General features: G+C 43.9%; 2 pseudogenes; one reads left to right on the forward strand and one right to left on the reverse strand.

The window, feature by feature from the left end:
• LOC107149967 overlaps nt 1-15,372 on the reverse strand; it is a 55,996-nt pseudogene that overhangs the window by 26,428 nt on the left and 14,196 nt on the right.
• On the forward strand, nt 14,041-14,676 carry LOC107149893 (annotated as a pseudogene).

Genomic DNA, 15,372 nt, shown 5'->3' on the forward strand with positions numbered 1-15,372 from the left:
AATTATCAAGGAAAAGGAAATGAGCAGATAGCACTTCCCCATCACTAGGTTGCTAACGCCTCCAAAGGAGGGGAAGGATTGCACTTTCCAACACCAGCAATCACTCCTGAATGGCTCTTTTCCTGCCTTTTGGGCATGTAGGCTTGAGAAGGAAACCTAAAATCTATAAAGGGGCAAGACACCCCCATTCCCAAGGGCACCAGCTCTGAGTGCCCTTCTCTCTGGAGGAGTTTCTGTCTGGAGATCCATGCTGGTCCCTTGGTTCAGTGAGGCTTGTGTCCCTATGAGATCAGGGCAGAACCCTTGGTTTGGTGTAGCTTCTGTTCTAAGGAGATCAGGGTAGGGCCCTTGGTTCAGCATGCCTTACGAGGAGAGCAGCACAAATTTTGATTCAATATGACTTGCTTCATTATCTTCCCTCCTATTTAGTTGATGATTGCAGTGAAACATTTTAATTCCTTTACCTCCCATTTTGGGTATGCTCTACAAGCAATTCTTTGTGGTTCCCATGGGGATTCCACTACACATGAAAAAGATGCTGCTCTGGTGTGAACCCATAGCAACATGACATCACTACTGTACAGATGCGGCTACAGTACTTCTCCAACCCCGGCCCCTCCGTTACTGATGTTAGTGTTATGTATGGTATTTATTCAATACAATAGAATAAAATTGGGGTGTTTTGATATATATTATTCTTACATCATATATTATTCTTACATCAGAAAACAAAATTAGCCTTAGATTTTATGATTGTCATGAATTTGCTTTTATCAGAGAACTTTGTCTTCATCAAGATCTGAGTTCCTATCTAATGTCCTTCAGTGTAACCTGAGGGACTCCCCTCACACAGGGCACATCTAGTGCGGACAATCTCCTTGGGCTCTTGTTTATTGAGTACTGTGATTTGAACGTGTGTTTCACTCCAAAATTCCTGTTGACAGTTCAGCCTCAATGTAACAGTATTGAGGGCTGGTTAGTCCAGGAAACCCCAGCCCCAGGGATGGGATGTGCAACATAAGAGAGCTTCTCCAGCACATGCAAGGGCCTGGTTCAGTTCCCAGCACTTCACTCACTCACACACACACACACACACACCTTTTTCAACATGGGTACAATGATGTATGGCTGTGTTTTATTTTTTTATTTTTATTTTTATTTTTGTCTCTGTGACCAAAACACCCAACAAGAACAACTTGGAGGAGGAAAAGATTCTCTGGGGCTAACAGTTACAGAAGACTCAGTTCTTAGATGGCTGACTCCATGGCTCTGCCAGAGGGCAGGTAACCCCTCATGGGGAAAGGGCCCTGTGGAATAAAGCTACCTGGTTCAGGGCAGCAATGAAGCAGAAACTTTGAGCGTAGATATGATGAGGTCTTTCAAAGCTACAAAGATATTACAGATTTTCAGACTCAAAATGAAGACCACTGAGTATCCTACAAATTTTAATTTCTAAACAAGTAAACATGGGCCCCCATAACCCACTGAAGCCAAAAACCTTCCAGAGTCCTTTCTTATTCCCATTACGAAAGTGGGAAAGGTCCTGGAGACCCAAATGTGATGACCACTGAGGTTAGGCCCAAGTGTGCCTGGGTTATTTCTCGTTCTGACCTCACAAGGAGACATTTTGAGGGAATTTCAAACTGCAGGTACATACCAGAGTGGCTACAGCTGGGTTTTTTTTCTGTAAGTACAGGAAGCTTTTGGTGGTGACCTGTTGGACTCCCAGATAGTACCTTTGGTGGTGGTTGGTGGTTGGTGGCTGGTGGTTGTGGTCTTTGGATATTGGGGTTTTTTACTTGTTTTTTTCCCCTTTTATTTTTTTTGCTTTTGTTTTCTGTTTTTTGTTTGTTTTTGTTTTTTATTATTTTTTTTTAAGCTAGCATCCTTATTCCGGTTCAGGATGAGCAATCAGAGTAGTGAGAATAGTGTAGCGCTGCAAGGGCAGAGCTCCTGCTGTGAGCCTGTCTTCACAGATATTATATAGTCCTGCAGGACATTAGGGCAAGGGGCTTCGCTCGGGTGAAACTTGCCCTCCTTCTGCTCACCAGGACAGAGGTTGTGGTAAAGGTCTTGGCAAAAGTAGCTCGAGCTCCCTGTTCCTCTCTGAACCAGAAATGATGGCAGACTTGGACCACCCAAATGTGATCCAGCTCTTTCCCATCATTGAGACCAATGAGTATATCTACCGTATCATGGAGCACACAGGAGGGGAACAACTATGAGACCTGGGCCCAGAAACTGACGGCAGGCAGGAGGAGGAGGCCCGCAGACTGTTCAGGCAGATCGTGCCAGAAGGCATCTTGCACCTGGACCTGAAGCCTGAGAACGTGGTGGTGGACGCCAGCGGCAACGTGAAGCTCATCGACTTTGGCCTGAGCACCAGATTCACAGCTGGGAAGAAGCTGAAGAAGTTCTTTGCCACTCTCCTCTATGTTGCCCCTGAAATCGTCTGTGGGCAGGAATATGAGGGGTCCCTGGCAGATGTCTGGAGCCTGGGTGTGGTCCTCTATGCTATGCTCACAGGGAGATGGCCATTTGCAGCAAGCAGCAATAGGCAGCTGAAGAAGCTGATCAAGCAGGGAACATTCGACATTCCCCTGTCTCCGAGGGAGCCCAGAGCCTCATCCGTGAGATACTCATGGAGGACCCTACGCAGAGGCCCACCATAGACCAGGTAATGGGGCACCCATGGCTAAGCCAGGGTGAGCAAGCTTCACCCAGTCCTCCTCCTGAGGTACTCCCCAAACTCCCAGATCCCGCCATTATGAACATCCTGATAGCCATGGGTTAACACCCCTATCATAACTGGCTGTCCGTGACCAGTTGCAAATTTGATGAGGAGATGGCCACATACTGAATACTCAAGCACCAGAGAACCCAGCGGGAGGCCTGTGCACTCCAGGTGAAGCCCAAGCATGGCCCAGGCCTGCAGATCCTCCCAGGTTCTGCCCCAGGAAGTGCTCTAGTGAGCCTGCAGGAAGTGCCAACGTGCCCGCCATCCCTCTCCGCTTCCTCCATGAGGACATTCCCCACCAAGTCTAGCCTCCCAGCCTCACCCTGGGCCCAGCCACTCATCCCCCCAAGGGACCTCCACAGGGCAACCCCAGGACAGCAGCCGGGGTTGGAAGAGGGTGAGGAGGAGGATCGCCAAATGCCTCCGGCAGCTATGCTGCATACCCTGCTTCTGTGGGCCACTGTCCAGAAACAGAGTGGCTCCAGTGGAAATGCCCAGCCAGACAGACAGAACTGACAGCCAGCCAGAAGACCCTGAGCCCTGGGGATGCTGACATCACAGTGCCGGTGGGAGCTGTGCTGAGGGGCTCCTGATCCAGGCAGGAGCGCATCTGCATCCACCAGGGTCTCCTCTGCCCCCACTTGCAAAGACACATCATAGAGAATTTTGCCTGAGGAACTCATTAAAGAGACTTCTCCCTGGGACACTTCCCCCTGCCCTGCTCTTTGTCTTTTCTCCCATGCTTTGGGAGAAATTCAGTCTGAATTTCTTTTTTTCACAAATTGTATAATAAAATTGATCATTCAAAGATATTTTTTTAAACGCAGGTTTGTGTGTGTGTGTTGTTGTTGTTGTTGTTTGTTTGTTTGTTTTGTTTCATTTTTTAAGAGGCCTCAAGGCAAGGGCCAGAGCCCAGCAGACATCCTCTCCAAGGCCTGAACCACTGTGCGCCCCTCTACTGCTCACTGCATATCCTCGCACACCTTAAGCCAGGGTAGATGGAGACTCATTTACCTTCAGGTGTGCAAGACATCTCAGCCCAGGTGCCAGACAGGTGAAGGGGACTTCCAATGATTCTATTCCCCAGCCATCAAGTCCCACTCATGTCTTTGAGTGTTCCTAGATAAGATACCAGAGAACATGAAGCAGAAGCAAGCCACCCCTTGGGTACTCTGTCCTAATTTCTGACCCAACAGAACACGTAACCATAATTCAATCAATATTTTTCACTCCTAATTTTTAGGCAGTTTGTTAAGGAGCAATGGTATCCCAAACAGATTTTGATGATAGTGGAACTCCCTCCCACTCCCACAGTGGTAAAGCTAATGACCTTGAGGAAGAAGCATATCTGTTTACTGCAATTTATGTCAAATAATTGTTTGTTTGTTTTCCCAAGGTTAAAGTCTTAGCTTTGTAAATTAAGGGGGCAGGTGTTATGCAGAATGCATTTGTAGTTTGGTCCAAAGAAAACACATGTGAAACCGATGTGTACATTTTTTCTATCATGAGTAAAATATATTCCACATACAGGATTAAAATAGGCTAAACGAGTGGAAACTTTTAGATACAAATGTTCCAGTATACAAAAATAAGGTGTTTATATGCTGTCTGACAACAGAAATATATAGTTATAGTTTATTATATGTACTGGGCACTGCTCTAGACACTCTACCTCCTCAACCCATCTAGCCAGCCTGCCAACCACCTGGGACAAGGGCAAAAGACAGACAGCTGATTATCAAAGAAAAGGAAATAAGTTGTTGCTAACACTTCTGGGGAAGGGGAAGGATCGAATTTTCCAACATAAGTAATCACCCCCTGGATGGCTCTTTGGTCATGTAGGCTTGAGAAGAAAGGAAACCTAAAATCTTATAAAGGGGCAAGACACCCCCATTCCCAAGGGCACCAATTCTGGGCCCCTTCCTTTCTGGAGGTCTCTCTCTCTCTCTCAAATAAAATTTACTCTATGCTCTTGCCTGGCACATCTTGGGTGCTTAATCTTAGATTCAGGGGGTCAAGGACCCGGTTTTCAAGACGGATATTAATTCTGGCTGGAGGTTCAGCCAGAATTGTCACTGAGATAAACTCCTCCACACCTCACACCTCTCTGAGATATGCCTTCTTTTTTTTTTTCTTCTCTTTCTATAGGACAGTAATGGGCACCTGTTTGCCAATTAAACGCAGTTAGTGCAAGCTGCCATTCTACAAGGCTCTGGGGAGAGGATTCATGGGCTCAGCTGCTCCTGTCCTCTTGTCAGGTATGTTGGGCTTTGCCAAAGCCATTTTTCATTGTCCTAATCAGCCTCTGAGCGTGTCTGGCATCAGAAGACAGAATCCTCAATCCTAGTTTGCCTTGAAGTACGCACAGAGACGAACAAAAGGTAGAAACAATTGTGAGATTCTGGCTGTGGCAACTCCCCAGTGAATCCCAAAGGTTTCTCCCCCAACCTCCTCTCACAACAGGTGCAACTGGGTATCTTACATCAACTGGTCTATGAAATGGTGCTCCACGAATGCTCCAATGACATGTACCTCTGTGTGAGCTGAACTGCGCTCTCCCATGCTCACTCCTCCCAAAAGCTCCCCTCCCCTCCCTGATCAGACTCTAGGGACATTTTACATGGAATGGTTCATTAGGAAATGCCTAGGCGCCCTTTATTCACACATCAAGCCCTTACAAGTCTACAGGCATTCTCCCCAGTGTTGTTTCTGTGCTCTGTGAGTTTCTTTGGTTGCAAAAAGGGAGGCGTTTCCAATTCACTCCTCCCAGAAAAGGACGTTGAGCAACCACTAGATGCCCTCCTTATCCTCCAGAGATTCCTTTAGGGCATGAAGGAGAGGAATATTCCCACCTTTTGTTTTGTTTTACCCCCTGTGGGTCATCACATTTGGTAATTTATAGTTTATAGGTAGGAAGAGATCAGTCATCTGCCTCTAAGTCTGAATCCTCCAGGGTCTTTGTCATGCAGCAAAGAAGGACCTCCTCTATTCTTGACAGTGAGGCAGCAATAAATCTGGCAGAACCAGGTGGTGAGAGACAGGGATTTTGCTGGCCTTCAGAAGCTCATCTAGGAAGATGTCCCAAACATAATGGGTGCAGATGGGAGCTTCCTTCTCAACAGTTATGCTAGGTTCACCGCTAGCCCGAATACTGAAAAATTGGGAGAAGTTTGACCCACAGTCAGTCAAAAAAGAGCCTCATTTTCTTCTGCTGCCAGGTCTGGGAAATGACCTAATCACAGTTGGAAAAAGAGATGTCTGATAATTTCCTGCATCCAAACCTGGCCTCATTACAGACTGGGGGATTGAAAAATGATCTCCAAAGGAAACATAAAGTATAGCACCACAGCTTACAAAAGAAAGAAATGGTTAAAATGCCCTAGCATGGGGTTTTGCCTCTCAAGCTCAAAACAGTAGCTTCCTTCACTTGTTAGCCTTCCACCAGATCTCTAGCTCTCCAGGGCTTATATCTGAAATGTAACCTAAGAGGTGGTTATCCAAAACTGGTTTGAGACCAAAGGTAAAAAGAGGTGTCACTTTTAAATTCAAGCCACTGGCTATCTTATCTGCTCTTGCACTCTACCACCTGCTTTCGTAACAAGTTCTTCCCTAAATGCTACACCACAGGGAAGAAAAATGGAATGATCTCATATATACAAGTCTTCTTTACCTTGAGAATCTTTCCCTGAGGATTTCAGGACTCTCACATTCTTTAAATGTCTGGATTGATATTAATATGATCCAAAGTGCACTCTGATCTGATGAAGATGTTCTGATGCCATGTTATAATTAGAATAATTATGGCCATGTTATTATTTTAAAACTCCTTTTAAAAAATTCTATATTTTTGAGCTCATGGATTTGTGGTGAATTCAAGTTTGATCATGCATGCCTAAATTAATATATTTTTGTGAACAGTCTTATTTTATCCAACTATAGAGGTTTTTTAAACTGTCTTTGTGTCTTCTGTACTTTCATTAAAACCAAGGTTACTTAGGTTTTAAGATTCTATTCCATGTAATTCTACATACAAAGAGTATAAAATGTTTCAGTTGGGTTTCCATTAATGTGCTATAAAAAAAAAGTGTTTCACCTAATTAAAGTGGACTAATTTATCTAAATTCAGAAATTTCATAAGCATTGTTTCAAAATGTGAATTTTAAAAGGGATCAACAGCTAGAAAGGTGATATAGGAAGGTTCTAGGTATAGAAATATATTTTAGTATGAAAGTAGAAGGAAAAAATAAATATTTCTCCATGCAAAAGTCATTTGTGTAGTAAAATAAAAGTTTTAGAATGTCTAGTTATTTGCAGGAGTTTGTGGAGGGTAAATCTCAAAATGCTGTGTGTAACTAACTTGACTACAATTGGTTCATTCAGTTAAAGTTCTTCAAGGTTTTTCCTAAGGTCAAACATGAATATACTGATATGAACCAAAGTTTAATCCTCTATATGTTAAAGTAACAACGATTTCTTAAAACGTTCATCTGCTCTTATCCAACAAGGTAATTTCTTGTGTCTGTTAAGTTTTATTCTTTAGAGAAACTAGTCTCAAAGGAATTAGATTTCATACAACTCTGATTAAACAACTATTGTTATTTTTAGAGGATTACACTTTCACTACACTAAAGATTCTGAATTTTTCTTTAAAATCTAAACTTGGTTAATTTAAGAACATCAGTGTAATGTGGTGCACTTATTGGTTTCTTTGTACACTATATGTATTCATATCTTCCAAGTGTACAGGTCTTTAAAATATAAGGTTTAGAAGAGCATTTTACCAAGCTGGTGTTCTTCAAACCAAAGTTTGAAGTAAAGATTTGAGATTATCATAGCTATTATGAACCAAGAAAGGTTTTTACTTTTGATGATTTCATTTTATATTTTTCTTGTAAACTTTATAACTATTTTCTGTTAATGCCTTACAAACGTACAACTTCTAGTTATAACAAACTGAGTTAATTTGAGATGACAGGCTGTATCGCCTATAGGACAGACAGGATGTAAGGCTACCTTCCAGTACTAATACCAACCCCAACTAAAAGGAAGGTTCAAATAACTATAAAGTTATAGACATTAAAGTTAAAATCCAATATTCTTATTTAAGACTGAAGAAACTGGCTTGCTGGATGTTTAAAACCAAAAGTTAAGGAGGTAAAAGTGCCGAGAAAAAATAGCCTATATTTGGCTCTTGCCCTCTGAGGTCAGCTCGAACCCAGGGAACCACAGTACTTCTAAGGGCTTTGCAACTCTGGGCCACCTGACTTCCTGATCACGGATCAATGAGACCTTTGGGAAGAGAAAGCCTATCAGTGCACATGCTGCTAAGAGGAGTGTCATTGGAGATAAAACATCCCTGATGCCTCCAACGGAAGCCACATGGCCCACAAGACTCTGACCTATATAAGCAGATGGTACCAGAGGAGCTAGGAGGCTAGGAGGTCACTTTTCCTCAAGTGACCCCTTGAAGAAACTCAGGCAACTCTTAACCATAGATAAGAACAAGGTCAATTTGACTAGCTTGGTCTTAGAACAAGTTTTAACCAAAACACAGCTATATACCTGGACATTTAAAAGGAAAGACAATAGTTCTTTCAATGTAACTTGAGATGAACATATGTGTCAGCCTCACCAAGCATAAGAAAGACTATATAGGCTATCCAACAGGGATTCTTAGACCGGATTGCCTAATGACTATCAAAAGCCTATCAAAGTCAGAAACTTATTTTAGTCAATTTAAGGCCTACAAATCTTCCTAACCTCCTACATAGGCAGACTTAATCTGTGTTTGCAAGTATTATTTTCCAGCCTTAATTGACAGAAATAAAGGAATCTCTACTAAACACAGAGATATGCCAATAAAAAGGTATTTTACAAAAATCACATAACATTAAATATCTTAACTTTATCTTCTGGGGGCATCTGTGACATTATAAAAACAAAATGTTGAGTTTACATTCCTGAGAACTCAGACAATGTAATAAATATCCTTGAAGATTTACATTCCCAAATAGAGGCCATATCCTCATCTGCCTTGTCATGGGAATAAGTGCTTAGCTCTTGCACCTCCTGGTTCTATCACCATCCTCATATTCACTGACATGTTCCAGATGCTACAACATTGATGTTGTATTAATCTCATTCCAGTACTCCTGTCTTTTTGTTTCTCTCATAGAAGCTCCCACCTCCTAGATGACTATAGCCTGTTCTTATCAAACCAGACTTTTGCCACAGATCCCTCAACTGACCCAAAACATTCCTAAAAGGGAAACCCAAACTGCTGGCCCCACATCACCAATCTCAGCCTGAAGCAGCCAGTGCAGTCCTCAGCCATTTCCCCTTACAGCAGTAAGGGTTCCCTTAATCAGGGAGGCTAATGAGATTAGGGCAAAGAACAGGTAAATGATTATCAAAGAAAAGGAAATGGATAGATAACACTCCCCAGCACCATCACCTGGTTGCTAACAGCCTTGGGTGAAGGTAAGGATCCACCCTTTGGTTCTCTTCCTGTCTTCTGTTCACCACTAGGCAAGATCAGAGGAGGAAGAGTTAAGATAAGAAAGGAAACTTGGAATCTATAAAGGGGCAAGACACTCCCTCATGCACCAGTTCTGGGCTCCCACCTCTCTGGAATGTGTATGTGTGTGTCTGTTTTCTCTCTCTCTCTCTCTCTCTCTCTCTCTCTCTCTCTCTCTCTCTCTCTCTATCATCATCATCATCATCATCATCATCATCATCATCATTTCTTGCCTTGTCATTTCTCTGGTATTTAATCTCAACCCTTGGGGAATGAAGACCTGATCCCGATTTTCAAGACTGGTTACTGCTAATACTAACATAACATTTACTGGGGTAGGCATGGTGCTAAGCATTTAATGGATCTTAGTCCTCACAACAACTTTGTGAGTTGGAGATTCACATTATTTCTATTTACATACAGGGAAATTGAAGCTCAGGGTAGTTAAGGTCACCAGGCCTTAAGAGTCAGGGTTCAAACACCCAAGAGAAATCCCATGCCAAACTGTCTCTTGTCCTTGACATTCACCAAGACTTCTTTTACTTAGAACTGAAGGGCCCTCCCTAACTCAACAACAGGTATTACCCTCTCCACACCTCTTCCCAGGTTCACCCTACTGGGTAGAGCTCCTTGGGGACAAGACAACAAGCCTTACTTCTCTATGCCTTCCATGCCAGGAATCATGTATAACCCAAGTTAGGCACTGGATCAACAGTCTTCTGCATCTCTGAAACTCTCTGCAATCTGGTACAGAGGAGGCACCAGTCAAATCATCATAAGGAGAAGACTTATTTTCATGATTGGTATGTGACAGTCAAAAGCACAATCTGACCCACAGAGTAGGGTCCCAGGCCAGACCCAGGGCAAAGCTCTATGGGGCTTCAGTACATCTTCTGTCACTCACAGTCCACTTTCAAAGAAGGTTGGCAGGGGAACTGGCCCTGAAGGGCCTGTATGGGCTTTGACCTAGCCGACTGTGTCATGGAGACTTCTTCACATCAGCCAGGATGTACACATTCCATTTCAAGAGGCAGAAATCTCTCCAGAGCAGGATGTCACACTGCCCTCTGTTCTGGCATGCAGAAAAGGTATACTTGGTACCCTCAAGTAGGTGATGACCTTGGATGATATTTTTCCCTGCAAAGAGACATTCTCACCCACCCCAACACTTCTCCAGAGAAACTTTTGTGTTAACACTTCTTAAAAGCCAAATGCTCATGCTCACACTCACACAATAAATCTGTCATGTTGCTCACATCCATCGTAAATGCTGCCAGCTATTTGATTAGGATACTTCTCTAGGTTTGGTGGTGAAGCCAAGCCCTTGTCCTAGAACTGTGGAGAGGTGCCCTGGGTGGGCTAGAGCACAGGTGGGGCATGGAGCCTGCCATGCAGCCTGGGGTCTGAGATGCAGCAAGCCAGGACACACTGGCTGTCACCCTGTGGTAACCCAGCCCAGGCCCATGGCTGACAGCAGCTCCACAGAGTGCTGCAGCCTTGAACCTTCAAACATCCACAAACCAAAGACCTCAAATTCCTGCTTCCACACAAGCAGTGGAAAACGGAAATGACGCAGGCCTGAATGGGATTGTAGGGCTAATCAATAGTGTTGGTACTTTTCCAAACCCTTATTAGCCTAAATCTGGGCCAATAGCATTGTCCCAAGTTTTATATAAACCCCTAGACCAGGACATTCAGGAGGCAACCCCTCCAGGGGTCCCTTCTTGACACTGAGGGTTATGTTTCCATTCTTTACACTTCAATAAATCCTACGCCTTTTACTCTATTGTCCTATCTGGTGACTTTCATTCTTCGTTCTTGTGAGGCAAGAACCCAGAAAGTAGGTGGCGGTGGGCTGCTGGGATTCATTGCAACACTGAAGGGCATAGCCCCCATTCAGAGCTGGAATATTGAGAGCTACAACACGCCAGTCCCTAGGAGTGGAGAAGAATCCAGCTTTGCCGGCTGTGACCCACTAGCTGACACCAGCAGGCACCCCCTGCTATGATTAGCTACTTTCATTAAAACAGGCTTTCTCGGTGGCAGAGGCCCTCAGTATGCACAGGCCCCATAAGCCAGCAGAAGCAGAGAACCACGTTTGGTCTCAAAGTCCAGTTTCAGCAGGAAGGGAAAAGTAGGTGAAGGGGAAGAGAGAAGGTGCCAGGGTGGGAAAGGATGCCACATCAGATCCCCCCACTGACAAACACTTCACTGCACAGAATGGATTGTATTTGTCTATTCCAGACTGTGGGGTTTTTTTTCCTTTTCTCTAGCTAAATATTAAGCCATTCAAAGCTGGAAACAAATGTTTTTCTTCCTGCAAAAGGGCCCAAAGTTGAACAAACCCTTCACAGACGCTCATTAGAGTTTGAATGCAGTGATAACAGTGGTGGTCCAGGGGTGTCCACGGAGAACCAATAACAGCAAAGTTTCTGTTCATCTACCTCGCTTTCCAACGAGAGTGGCTTCCCACGAAGGCCTGGGAAATCAAAGTCTCACCAGGCCATAAGACTCAGCTTCTTAGAAACAAAAAACAGTGAAATCTTTGAGGAAAGGAAGCTCTTTCATGTCAGCCAGGCCAAACTTTTCCTCTAGACCTATAAAACTGAGAGGAGAAATGGCTTGGCAGAGGCCCTTGGTGAGTAGATTTCCCAATTCTGTGGAGGGCAGAGCTTACAACACCCAGAAAGGGTCTTCTCCACAGGAATCTGTTGGTTGATGGATGCAAATGTTGGTTGGTGGTGGCACTGTTCACACGGTTGATGACCAGCCATTGCCCTGCTACCCTCCTGTCAGTCTTAGGAGCTTCCTCTCTAGGACCCATGTCAGGTCATTAGCTCCATCCCTTCCAATGGGGAAACTATTCACAGCCAACATAGAAAGAATGGGTGGACATTAGCCCAGGTTGAGGTAGCTGGTCTATACTTCATGGCCCACTCCCAGCTAATCTTCTCAGCTTCACCCTGCCCCCCCCATCACTCCTCACCAGTTGCATGCCTACAAAGAGTCACCTTGGGCTTCTGGATATCACTGTGACCTCTCTGCATGCCCCCTCCTTTGTGACAGACAGCAGGAAGGTATGGGGTTCCTCCACCTCCCTTCATATCATCCCCACCAGCCCCTAACGGGCATCTAGTTGTGAGATTGACTTCTCCCTCTTGCAAAATACAAAAGTAATCTCAAGTTGTGCCTACAGAGAGGCAGCATGGTATAGTAGTTAAGGGTACACAACTCGAAATGCCTACATTTAAATCTTATCTCCATTATTTAGTAGCTATGAGATTTGGGGCAAATTATATAAACTTTCTGCACCTCATTTCCCACCCGAGAAACAGGAGTAACAATAGATCTACATTAGATTTTGTTTTGAGAATTAAATGATTTAACAAGAGTATAGAATGTGTCTGTCCCTAAATCCAAAATAGGTACTTTTTCTTTTTTTTTTTTTGCCCATCAGGGGTGAAACTCAGAGCCTTATACATGCTAGGCCAGTGCTCTACCACTGAGTTACATCCCTAGCCCTTTGTAAAATTTTGTTTTCAGACAGGGTCTCACTAAGTTGCTGAGGCTGGCCTCAAATTTGCAATCTTCCTGCCTCCACCTCCCGAGTAGCAGGGACTTATAGGGTGTGCTACAATTTCCAATGGGTCTATATATATTACGGTTGCTGTTGTTATTCTTCTTTTCTTTGCAGCCACCTCGGTCCCCCGCTACCAAAATAAAGATTCTACCTATTTATATACCCTTTCAGATCTATGTCCATAGCCCACCTGTCAGGTCAGCAGCTTTGTGGCACTAATCCTAGTTTTCTGGGGAAAGGACTCTGAGATTAGAGAGAAGAAAGACTATTAAGAATCCCCTGACCCAGCCTCATTCACAGTCTAGTAGTTACCTTCTGTTTGGGATATAATGTTCTATCCTAAAATCTACTCTTTCCTGATTAGGTAAGCCTAGCAGTCTTCTCAACTTCAATGTAAAATACTTTTTCTCCTCCATATTTGCTTGGATTAGGGAAAGAGAAAATAATGGAAAAAATATATTTAAGTTGTAGATTTTAGAGCTGGAATCCCTTTGAAGAGATTTGAAGAGGCCAAGAATTTTCAGTAAAGATTATAGTTCAAATGTATCCCAGACATAGGACAACTCAAACACATTATAACATTATACTCACCTTGGCTACTATGTCATATGTAAATGAGCATTTGAATGTCCAATCCATTTCATGATCTGAGTTACTCAAAATATCCTAGAAAACATATTCAAAATATCACCAGTGACTCAAGTTGGAGCTGCCAGCTTCTTTGGTTAAACAGAGTTAAGTCTAATGTATCTGATCTTTGTGGCCAGACCTAATAGGATGGGAGGCAGAACACACTAAACCTGGGTGGAAGTCTTGCCAGGAGATACCAAGAGCCTGACTTGAGGTTGAAAAGGTCCACAAACCCTTGCCTGCCCGTGACATAAGGCTGACTATCACATACCACGGGGACAAGGGCCCAGGAACCCAATTCAGGGGCAGCCTGGCATCTTGGGAGAAGAAAACCAGCTCCTGAATGTCCACCCAGATCAATCCTAACCAGACCCTTGGCAACTCTCCGCTCATTTGGCTCCCACAGGCAGCCCAACATGATAACTAGGTCTTACAGTTAGACTAGAGGAGGGACTGTCCTTGGATGAAAAAGGGAAAACACTAGGGATTCTCTATTAGCAGGCACTGATCAGACCGAGATTTACCGTTTTGCTTACCTCAATACTTCCTTTTCTGTATCGGAAGGAGAGGTCAAAGATGGCGGCACCGAGGTTCTCCTGACCGCTGCACAGGCACGTGGGGCCCAGCTCGCTCAGCAACGGTCCGGCCCGCGGAGGACACGTTCCCGCTGCTGGATGCGCTCCAGGCGGAGGCAGCTGATTTGGCGGGAGTGGAAGTAGGCCTTGAAGTTGGGTCAGGGTCTGGCGTGGTATCTGCATTCCTAGCTCTAAGACAGGACCTCAGGTTGTGTACCTGTGCCCTGATATCAACCCTGATGCAGCAGCTCGTACCCTGGAAACAGCACGCTGTAACAATGTCCACACTCAATCAGTAATTACAGAGTTGATCAAAGGCCTGTTACCAAGACTGAAGGAAAAAGTTGCTTTTCTGGTGTTCAGTTCCCCCCTGTGTTGTGACTTCACCCAAAGTGGTGGGAAGTCACAGAATAGAAGCAGCTTGAACTGGTGGCAGAAATGGCTTAGAAGTCATGGACAGATTCTTTCCACTAGCATCAGCCCTCCTTTCCCCAGGAGGATGATCCTATTTAATTACCATAAAAGAAAATAATCCAGAAGACGTTTTTGAAAACATTGAAGACATAAAGGGACCACTGCACCTTCCAGACAGGCAGGCCAAGAAACTCTTTCCATTCTGGAGTTCACCAAGTCCTGATAGACCAAGAGCTACCTGCAGGATGCAAGAGATTCTGTGAGCTGAATGCATTCAGCATATTTTAAAATGAAGTCATTCCTTGGTTAAGGAATTTTACTGGAAATTTGTCATTTAAAAAAAAAAAAAAAGAGAGAGAGAGAGAGAGATGGAAAGATGGAACATTCCCTTTAACCAGGGATTCAAGACTACCAAAATAGTTACACATGTGCAGGTAGATATGTTTGTTTATAATTTGCATTTTATATGTAAAGGTTATATTTATATTACATGTGAATGTGTATTCATTTCAGCTTTGGTTCTACTAGCAAAACAGTGAATCAATCTCAACGTCCATCAGGAAGGAGATTGGTTCAAATAAATTACAGTGTATCTATTTCACTGAACATGCAACCATTAAACATGAGTCAGGTCTCTGTATGCTAAATCAAAAGGGGTTCATGCTGTACTATAGAATGAGAAGAGCAAGCTGTAGATCAGTTTTATCCTACCTGGGTTTTTTTTTTTTGTGTGTGTGTGTGTGTGTGTGTGTGTGTGTGGTTCTGGGGATTGAACCCAGGGCTTTGTGCATGTGAGGCAATCACTCTACAGCTGAGTTATATCCCCAGTGTGTATATTTTTAAGAAACCAATAGAGACAGTATGTTTGTATGTGTATATGAGCCTCAGAAGACAAATAATAGGTGAGATTGAAGGAACT

This window comes from Marmota marmota, unplaced genomic scaffold (genome assembly GCF_001458135.2).
Source record: "Marmota marmota marmota unplaced genomic scaffold, marMar, whole genome shotgun sequence".
Lineage (NCBI taxonomy): Eukaryota > Metazoa > Chordata > Mammalia > Rodentia > Sciuridae > Marmota > Marmota marmota.